Source organism: Sorex fumeus, unplaced genomic scaffold, assembly GCF_029834395.1.
Source record: "Sorex fumeus unplaced genomic scaffold, SorFum_2.1 ptg000303l, whole genome shotgun sequence".
Taxonomy (NCBI): domain Eukaryota; kingdom Metazoa; phylum Chordata; class Mammalia; order Eulipotyphla; family Soricidae; genus Sorex; species Sorex fumeus.
Genome location: NW_026606360.1, coordinates 149,542 through 159,518, shown reverse-complemented (window position 1 = coordinate 159,518; position 9,977 = coordinate 149,542). Strand labels below are relative to the sequence as shown.

At 45.7% G+C, this 9,977-nt stretch overlaps 1 pseudogene; it reads left to right on the top strand.

Annotated features, from left to right (window-relative positions):
* The first annotated feature begins 246 nt into the window (after positions 1 to 246).
* Positions 247 to 9,380, top strand: LOC130018859 (60S ribosomal protein L7-like; annotated as a pseudogene).
* Positions 9,381 to 9,977: the final 597 nt, after the last annotated feature.

Sequence of the window (9,977 nt, the reverse complement as noted above, 5' to 3'; positions counted from 1 at the left end):
GGATCAAACACTGAAAACGGAACTGGTAGGGCACTTGCCTTGCATGTGCGATCCAGTTTCTATCCCTGCACATCATACGTTCCCAATGAGCACCGTCAGCAGTGATTCTTCAATGCAGGGGAAGGGATGACCCCAAAATATCACAGAATGTGGTTCCCAAAACACAAACAAAAGCCTTTCACGGAGGATTCCTTCATGCCAAAGTTGGGGATGCCGAGTTGAGTCTTGCTTCCACCACCTTCCTCCATGGAAGACCGCGAAGGTGTGGGGATGCCCGGGACAGGAACCGTTTGGGAAAGGGGGCTTAGAGGGAGAGATTGTACTGTGGGCAAAGCACTTGCCACACTGCTGGGTTCAATCCCGACACCCGGGTTGCCCCATGCGAGGCAAGCGCCCTGGATGCTCGGCTACCACTCCATGCCCTGAGGCGGCCTGCTGGATCCTAGTGACCTGCAGGGTAACATGAAAGCGAGCCCAAGGGCTGGATATCTTTAGGCAGGAGAGGTCGGGCCACAACTCTTCCACCAATCCACCGCGAGAGGATGCTTTGGGGCGTCTCTGTCCTTACTCTGGGACTTTTCTCTAAGAAATGTATATTCCTGTTCCTGACCTGCCTTCAGGAACTGCTATAGCGACCCAGGATCATCAGAATTTCTGCAGGAAAAAAATCACTTCTGTACAGAGGAGTCGTATCCATAGCCCTCAGAGCTGACTTCATAAGCTAGTGACTCTGGCTTAATTATTTTGGGGTGTGGGCTGTGGATGTCCGCAAAATTTTTCAGGGCAGCTCAGGTGACCCTATATGGTGCCTGAGTCGGAACCCAGAGTGAGCACAGAAGACGACTGTGCCTTCCCACAGCACAATCTCTTCAAACCGACCAGTTCTTACAGGTCTCCAGCCCCATCATCCCCTCCCTCAGCACCCCACAATTCTGACAGTATATCTTCCTCCCTCCCTAAGAGATCTTTGGGGTTCATATACAAATGGAAAGTCCCAAGTCCTCTGTTTTCCATAAGGAGGGTGGCAGGGGCCAGGTCCAACTCCAACATCTCCAGAAGTTGGGGGTGGAGGTACCTGCCGTTAGAGGAACTTGGGTGGGGTGGGAAGAACTTTATTTAAAATGGTAATAATGAGCCTCAGCAGCCAATTTCCTTCCCTGGAAATTCTAAACACACCAAATCTTCTGAGTTTTTTTTTTTTTGTTTTTTGGGTCACACGCAGCGATGTACAGGGGTTACTCCTGACTCTGCACTCAGGAATTATTTCTGGCGGTGCTCAGGAAACCATATGGGATGCTGAAAATTGAACCCAGGTGGCCAGGTGCAAGGCAAACGCCCTAACCGCTGTGCATTCGCTCCAGCCCCACTGCTGAGGATTTTTCATTTTTATGGGGGTTTGGTGTGGGCCTGCGAGGTTCTGGGGACCATCAGAAATGCCTAGGATTGAACCTCATCTGCCACAAGAAGGCAAGTTTTCATTTTTAAAAAAAATTAAATAAACCTCTTCCTCTTTGTCCACAACGCTGTGACGGTCCTCTTCTCCACCCAGGTCAGTTTATCCGCCAGTACTTGAACCTGGAATTTGGCTTTCTCTGTGCAAGTGCCCCAGGCGTCCTCTAGGACCCTAGAACAAAAGCAGCCCTGAGCCTCTTCCTCTTCCTCTTCATCCCCAACTTTGTGCCCGTCTTCTCCTGCACCCAACCTTTACCTCTCCCAACACATACCACATTCCCATGGGGGAGTGGCCTCTTCAGAAGTGGGTGTCACTTTGGTAGGAGTGGTCCTGGTCTAATTTTAGGCAGGCCAATGCTCACACAGATGCAGGTAGTTAATCATACCAAGAAATCTAGCGTAACATCACAATTCCCATACCCACTCACCAAAATGATGAAACAGGGCGATGAAAAGAGACCAGAAGCCTCAGTAGGTGGTACCTAAGGAAACTGTCTGACAAAGAATTCAGATATGAAGTCATGAAGATGTTCAATGAACTCAATGAAACAATCAGACAGATATCCAATAAATTGAAGGAGGACATGAAATATACAATGGATGGGACAATCGAGAAAATCCAGGATGAAATGAGAGCAGAAATTGGAAAGTTATGCACAGAAATGTCATGAATTAAAGATTTCGTTAGATGAAATAAAAAACTCAGTTGTGCCCTCAACAGTAGAATGACCACAGCTGAAGACAGAATCAGTGAGCTGGAAGAACATCTGCACCAAGCTAACTGGCAACAACAATGGCAAGAGACCTCAAAATAGCTCGAGAGCGAATCACAGTCTTAGGAGATGATTCCAAGAGGAACAACATTAGAATCATCGGAGTACCAGAAGCTGAGGGAAACAATCCCAATGAAAAAGTCACGGTGAAACAAATCATTCCTGAAAAATTCCCAGAGCTCGACAATGCAGCTATGCAGATTCAAGGAGCCCAAATGGTGCCAGCTAAAAGAGACCCTAACAAAAACACTCCAAGACATATCATAGTTAGAATGATCGATGCTGTCTATTGAGACACAATACTGCAAGCAGCAAGGTCAAAGAAGGAAATCACACACAAAGGAGCACCCCTTAGCTTCACAGCAGACCTATCAGAGGAACCCTTCAAGCCCAAAGGCAATGGTGTGGTATAGTGAAAAAACTCACTGAAATGAATACTTCACCAAGAATACTCTATCTGGCTAAACTCTCACTCAAACTTTAAGGAATGGTACACTATTTTCTAGATAAACAGCAGCTCAGGAACTTCATAGATTCAAAACCAAACCTCAAAGAAGGCCTAAAGGGACTATTATAAGACAAGACAAACCCTACAAGCACTACAGACCCCTACAAAAAGATGATACAAAACCCCATAATAATAATCTCTCTCAATGTCAACTGTCTAAATTCACCAATTAAGAGACATGGAGTGGCAAAATGGATTCAGAGACAGAACCCAACATTCTGGTGCTTACAAGAAACTCATCTCAACAGTCAGAGCAAATACAGGCTCAAAGTGAAAGGATAGAAAACAATCCTGCAAGCAAACAGCTCCCTCAAAAAGCTGGGGTGGCCATACGAGTATCCAACAACATTACATTCAGGTTAAAAAAATTAGAAGGGACAGCGAAGGCTATTTTTTCTTCTTCAAGGGATACATACAACAGGAAGAAATCACACTCTTAAATGTATACACACATAATGAGGAAACAACTAAATATTTAAAACACCTGCTCACAGATTTTAAGGAGGGCATTTATAGCAACACAATAGTAAAGAAAGTTCGGTCTCCGCGCTCAGGAATCCGTCCTGGTGGAGCTTGGAGATCGGACTTGGGTGGGCCACATGCAAAGCAAACGCCCTAACCACGGTGCTATTGCTCCAGTCCTCTAAGTGAATCTGGAGGTTCTACAGCAACAATGTCGGGCCAAAGGATCCAGGACAGGGCCCAGCGAAGCCCAGTGCTGGGAGGGTCAAGACCGCCCCCGCTTCCCCTCCCCTCTCTGTAACCACCTCACTCATACCCACGCCCACCCGCCACTGCCCATTTGCGGAGCTGGAGGAAATTGAGGCCACATTTTATTCCCAGGATCACGCTCTCACTCCCTCGACCCCTGTGCCCCGGTACAGCCCCTGCTATACTCATCAAAGCTCTGCGTCCCCAAAAAGGTCACTGCTGCGCCACAGGAATGACTGGAAAAGAAGCGTGAACGTGCCCCCAAGCTGGCGTTGCCCCTGTACTCACAGTGACGAGATGTGGAGGCGCCAGGTGCTAATGGGAGGCCGCTTGTTCCCTGCCACAAAAGCAGCCCTCAGAGATCCCCTTCAACGCAGGACAGCCACTGCTCCCTTCACCAGTGTGACAAATGGAGACCTGATCCAGAAAAGCAAGCACCTTAAAAGCCCTGCTGTGATATCACTTCCACTTCTGCAAACAGCCTTAAAGGGCCAGACATCAGGTGCACAGAAAACCACTAGAACAAAGCAGGTAAATGTGTATCGCTGGCTGGGCCAGAGTGATAGCACAGTGGACAGGACATTTGTTTTGCATGCAGCTGACCCAGGTTCAATCCCCGGCATCCTTTATGGTCCCCCAAGCACTGCCAAGAGTAATTCCAGAGTGCAGAGCCAGGAGTGACACCTGAACATCGCTGGGTGTGACCCAAAAAGAAAAGAAAAAAAATGCACTGCAAGTGGAATGGGCTCACATAAAGGAGTGGAAAGGTGGTGGCTAGAGTGATAGGTCACAAAGTGGGGATCTGGAAGAAGGAGAAGTCCCCCAATCCTGTATTAGCAGTAACTCTGTAGCCAGCCCTGGAGATGCAGAGAGGAACTGATCTAGGAACAACCCTGAGCGCCGGAGAGACACTGGAACAGAAGCAAAGGCTTCTACCCCTTAACAACACAAGAGCAGTGGACACTTGTCTACAAGGAAAATCCTAGGAGGCAGTTTCACAAACAAGATTTCAAGCCAAGAGTATGTGGCCAGGGCTGGAGTGATAACATAGTAGGTAGGGTGTTTGCCTTGCACGCAGCTGACTTGGGTTTGATTCCCAGCATCCCATATGGTCCCCTGAGCACCACCAGCGTTAATTCCTGATTGCAGATCCAGAAGTCATCCTTATGCATCACTGGGTATGACCCAAAAAGAAAAAAAATAGTACGTGGCCAGAAGGGTAGAGCAGTGGGTTAGGTACCTGCATTGAACTTGGTCAACCTGAATTCAGTCCCAGACATTCCCCAATGGTGGCAATGGGAACCATCAGGAGTAACTCTTAAGAACTGTCAGGTTTCCCCCAAAACAAAAGTATACAAAACACAGCATATAGACAAACCCCCAGAAAGGAGCGGCTAATAGGCAGCAAACCACACTGGTCACTCTGCAGCCTGGCTTGGCCTTTTGCACATATCTACATGGTGTTTACCACTCTGGTGAATATTAGATTGTTAGGATTTTACTGCTTCCAAAGTAAAAATTTCAAAACATTTATCCTCAACGTTTGTGTAAATCTAATGGAAACCTGAATACAAGGAATACAGATATGCTACAGCAAGTAAAGTGCTTCCTTGCACGCGGCTGACCTGGACACCAAATATGGACAGCACAGTGGGATGTGGCTCCCCGAATATAACACAGAACGGCCTGAAGAATGAAGGTTTGGCTGTCTATCCGAGGTCAAAAAGTTCTCCGCAGGATCGTGGTTAATCTCTGCCATGATCCCCCACAAACCAGGACCTCTGAGCCAAGCCAGAGTCACAGCGACAAATGAAACCATGGTGTGCCTTGACAATACCAAGCAAAATGCAATTTTTGTACCTATTTATTTAATATTTTTATTCTTTTTGGGTCACGCCTGACATTGCACAGGGGATACTCCTGGCTCTGCACTCAGGAATTACCCTTGTTGGTGCTCAGGGCACCATATGGGATGCTGGGAATTGAACCCGGGTCAGCCACGTGCAAGGCAAACACCCTACCACTGTTCTATTACTCCAGCACCCATCTATTTTTTAAAAACTTTTATTAGTGAAACACCATGAGGTACAGTTGTAGATTTACAAATTTTTGTGCCTGGGATTCAGTTATACAATGATCGAGTACCCATCCTTCCACCAGTGCCCATTCTCGACCACCACTAATCCCAGTATCCCTCCCACTCCCCAAGCCCCCATCCCACCTTGCCTCTGTGGCAGGGCATTCCCTTTTGTTCTCTCTCCTTTTGGGTGCTGTGGTTTGCAAAAGAGGCATTGAGTGGCAATCGTGTTAGGTCTAGAGTCTACTTTCAGCATGCATCTCCCATCCTATAGCCCCCACCTACTTACGTTTTATTTAATTCCGTCCACCTTGCTCTATCACTGAGACTCATTGTTTACCAGTTAACAGAATGTGAAGTCCAAATGCCAGGGTACACTCTCATAGGCATGGTCCACGTGATAATCAGGAAGTACCTTTCCCTTATGGTACTAATGTCACAGGAAGTTTTTACACGCACCAGGATTATTTCCTTCCGGACTGTACTTTTGTAGCAATCCCCCACCCACTTGTCGAAACTAAAACTGTTTTACTGAAGGGCCATGTTCTGACCCTGGCCATTGTTATTAGGGAATTGATTGATCCAACATAACTTTTATATTTACTAAAGCTTGAGGGGAAAACGAAAACCTCCTTATATTCCTTACCCACAGAATTTTTTGCAGTATTAATTCTCTTATGCCTTAAAAGGCTACAGGTGCCTTTAAATGACAGATGATGGAATTCCCATTTTCTTACATATGTGTGTGAGCGTATATATATATATATATATATATATTTTTTTTTTTTTTTCTCCCCAGTGTGAATTCTCCTATGCATAGTAAGGCCTGCAGATCCAGCAAAGGCCTTTCCTTTCCGCACTCCTGGCATATATAAGGTTTCACTCTAAAATGACTTTTCATATGCGTAGGAATGGCTGAGGACAAACTGAAGACCTTCCCGCATTCCTTACACTTATGAGGTTTCTCTCCAATGTGAATTTTCCTGTTCAGAAAGTTATGCTAATTGATTGAAAATTATCCTACAGACCTTACATATGAAAGTCCTCAATCCTGGATTATTTTTAAGCAAAGCAAAGCTTGTGGATTGAGTTAAGGTCTCCCCACCCTAATATATGTTTTTTTCAAGTATGAATTTTCCTATGTTTAATAAGGAGTTAAGGGGAAGTGAAGGTGTTGCCAAAATCTTTACAAACATAAGGTTTGTCTCTAGTACGAAATTTTTTGTGCCTCAAAAAGGCTTGTAGAATAAGCAAAGGCCTTGCCATACTCCTTACATATATATATATATATGGATTCACTGTAGAGTGGGTTTTCTTGTGGACTAAAAAGTTTGAGGATAAAGTGAAGACCCAGGCTGCAGCGATAGCATAACAGGTACAGCATTTGCCTTGCATATAGCTGACCCATGTTCAATTTCCAGCATCCCCTATGGTCCCCTGAAAACCACCAGGAGTAACTCCTGAATACATAGCGAGGAATGACCCAAAAAGGAAAAAAGAAAGTGAAGACCCTCCCACAGTCGTGACATGAATAATGTTTCATTCCAGTATGAACTTCCCTGTGCTCAGAAAGAACCTGAAAATAAATGAAAGGTCTTCCCACCTACCTCACATATATAAGGGTTTTCTTCGATACAAATTTCGTGAAAACTAAGACTTCAGGGGAAGGCCTTCCCACATTGTTCACACATACAAGTTTTCTCTCCAGTGTGAGTTTTCCTGTGCATTCAGGCTTATGGAACAACCAAAGACTTCCCACTCATACAAGCATATGGTTTCTGTCCAGTGTGACTTTTCCTGTGCATACTAAGGTCTATGAGTCAGATAAAGTTCTCGATACATTCCTTACATGCATATGGACTCTTCAGTACAAAATCTCCTGTGTATAAGGTATGAGATTCATCGAAGGCCTTCCCACAGTCCTTACACTTAAGCGGTTTCCCTCCTGTGTGGATATTCACATAGTCCTGCCGGGGTGACGCTGGACTCAAGAGTTTGTCCTCAGTGCTGACATTCCTTGGAATTCTGAGCACTGTGGGTTTCTAAGGGAATGTGATGGTGCTGAGAACACGTAAAGGCTCCCCCACATTCCTTACACGTGGACAGGTTCAGTTCAAAATGACTGCCTGTGGGCCTGTCAGTGTGAGAGACACATTATAAACACTATTCCTCTCCCACAGACCAGAGGCTGCCCCACTATGAAGGCGTTATGTTTGCTGACTGAGCTGAACATGCAAGGATCTTTTCCTAGGGGAAGACTTTGTCAGAACAAGCATATTCTTGCCATTTTCATCACCCTCAGAAGACAATAGACCTGTCTGAGCATCCCTATGCTCAGAAAGAACCTGAGAAGAAATGAAAGGGGATGAGGGCAAAATTGCTGACTTAACCCTTTATCACAGTGTGCAGAAAGAGACATTCCACCAGGGCTGGCTGCTTCCACGTAGAACAGCAGAGAAGGATTACAATGATAAAGAAATCAAACTCTGCAGGTAGGTAGCTGCTGAGGTATGAGACAATGGGTATCTTGGGGAAGTAATTAATCAAGATGGGGCTGAAAGCAACGACTCTGAAGCCAGCCTTGGGGATTCAGAGACGAACTGACCTAGTAGAAACCCAGAGAGCTGGAGACTCTGGAACAGGAACAAAGGCTGGTAAGAATATCAGAGAGCACAGCGCGGCCAACGCTCTACCCCTTGACAACACACAAACGGTGGACTCTCAGCTACAAGGAAAACCCAAGGAGGCAGTTTCAGAAACATGATGTCAAACTGAGAGTATCAGGCTAGTGGGTTGGGTGCTTGCCCTGCACGCAGTCATTCTGGGCTCAATGTCCAGAATCCCAAATGGTCCCCTGAGCACCATCTCATAGATGGATGGAAATTGGCTCCATCCAAACATAAATGTTTCCTTTTTTCCTTGTAAGATTAGTGAAGTGGCATGGGTGGGATTCAGGAATGTGACCAACCTTTTGAGTATTCACAGGTAAATGGAATGCCCTGCCGGTATGTGGGGAGCTTGGGAGCTGACCCATATTCCCACTTGTAAAAGATTTCATCATCCTTTTTTCTGACTGGAACCAGGTGCAGAAGAGAAGTAAAAGAAGGTCCCTGCTAAGCCGGCAGCAGCGTCCACCAGAGAGAAGACAAAGAAGCTTCCTGATGTGCCAGAAACCCTGAAAGAAAAGGGAAAGAATTTTGCAGAGCTGAAGATGAAGCGCCTGCGAAAGAAGTTTGCTCAAAAGATGCCTCGAAAGGTGAGGAGGATGCTGATCTACGAAAAAGCTAAGCATTATCACAAGGAGTATAGGCAGATGTACAGGACAGAGGATCGCATGGCTAGGACGGCGAGAAAAGCTGGCGACTTTTACATCCCTGCGGGACCCAAATTGGCTTTTGTCCTCAGAATTAGAGGTATCAATGGGGTGAGCCCTAAGGTCCCAAAGGCGCTACAGCTTCTCCGCCTTCACCAGATCTTCAATGGTACCTCTGTTAAACTCAAAAAGGCTACGATGAACATGTGAGGATCGTGGAACCCTATATTGCATGGAGGTACCCAAACCTGAAGTCAGTAAATGAATTGATCTACAAGCATGGTTATGGCAAACTCCACAAGAAGCGAATTGCCCTAACGGATAATGCACTGATCGCGCGAACTCTGGGTAAATATGACATCATCTGCATTGAGGATCTGATTCATGAGATCTAGACTGTTGGAAAGCGCTTCAAAGAGGCAAACAACTTCCTCTGGCCCTTCAAATTATCTTCTCTCCGGGGTGGGATGAAGAAAAAGACCACCCATTTTGTAGATGCTGGCAACAGAGAAGACCAGCAACCAGCTGATTAGATGGATGAACTAAGGTATCTACCATATTTTTATAATCTGGTCAGTTAATAAACGATTGCTTTCAAATTGAAAAAAAAAGATTTCATCATAGATCCCCTTCTATCCTTTCAAATGACATTCTATGCACAGTATAGTTCATCTAAACTGTCTCCAATTGAGACCAGAGCAATTGTACATAGGGGAAGGGTGTTGCTTGCACACAGCTGACCTGGGTTCAATACACAGGATCTTAAGAGTTTCCTGGAGCACCAACAGAAATAATACCTGGGTGCAGAGCCAAGAGCAACCCCTGAGCATTATCAGGTATGATCCAAATAGACAAAGGCACTTTAATTAAAAAAATAAATTATCCCCCATCCCACCCCATATAGGAACCTTGCCAGGGCCATTTTCCTAAGATGACACTTTGGAAAATATTTATCCTTTATACGTACACAAATATAACAATATCAGAGATGATACAGGGGGTAAGGAGCTAGTCACACATGGCCGACCTGGATACTAAACACAGTACCCCAAAATGATCCAGAGTCCCCAGGTATGGATGCCTGAACTCAGAGCCAGGAGTAGGGCCAGAGAACACCAGTTTCTCTCCAGTATGCTTTCTCTT